This window comes from Mus pahari, chromosome 7, assembly GCF_900095145.1.
Source record: "Mus pahari chromosome 7, PAHARI_EIJ_v1.1, whole genome shotgun sequence".
Taxonomy (NCBI): Eukaryota; Metazoa; Chordata; class Mammalia; order Rodentia; family Muridae; genus Mus; species Mus pahari.
In genome coordinates this window covers 65,916,988-65,917,957 of record NC_034596.1, presented here as the reverse complement: position 1 = coordinate 65,917,957, position 970 = coordinate 65,916,988, and positions in this window count along the sequence as shown.

Sequence of the window (970 nt, the reverse complement as noted above, 5' to 3'; positions counted from 1 at the left end):
GGTTCCCTTCACAAGCTCTAGAAGATCACTGATGGGATAGATGTTGTGGTTGGCCGACTCAAAGCCCTGGATCTGGCCTGGACGGTAGCTGAATTGGCCAGCCTGCCAGCTCTCTTTCTCAGTCACAGCAACAATGTCAAGACACTGGCACAGGGGCCAGCACTCCCTCTGGGCCCCGGAGAAGAGCAGGGGCAGCTATCACACATACCATAGTCAGTGAGGGGCGGGTCCAGCATATCCCTCAAACACTGGAGTGGCCTGTGGTGGTAACACTAGCCCGGACATCAACACAGACTCTGGTGCTGTAGGCCATGGACCCAGACATGTTGGCCCCATGGATATCACTCTGACCTCAGGTGATGACGCAGGCATCTCACATCAGGCTGCTCGTCATTGCAGTCATTTCTTCAGCAATGAAGAAGATACCCATTCCAAGAGGAAATGCCCATTGCTTTTACCATGACTTTAAGAGATCATATTTTCATCATTTTACAAGAAAGAAGTGCCAAGCTCAAGTACTATTAAAACCCAAGAACACACCCAGCTAACTTTTAGCTCACCACCAATATGTTCACAATGCCTCAGAGCCAGGAATTTCTGAATAAAAAAATGTGTACTCTGTGCAAAGTGACTTAGTAAAAAAAAAAAGTGTTTTCTCATAAAAAGTATGAGGCTACAAATTGTGATAAATGTGTAGATGGTTAAATCATTAATCTTTTTATAAACAAGAAGAAAATGGATCTTTGCTCCGGTGCACTGCCAGGGAGAAGGCAGCCTGGAGAAGCGACACAGCTTCTGGGAAAGATCCCTTTTCTGGCTCCAGTAATCTGGTGCCTTTCCCGCCCGAGGAGGGTTGTCTGCCTGGGAGCAGTCTCCGGGCCTGAACAGGTAGGAGGGCCATCTTTGCTCTGGTTTGCTTAGGCTCCAGTCTGCACTGGCAAGAGTGTGGACCGCAGAAGCTACACAGCTT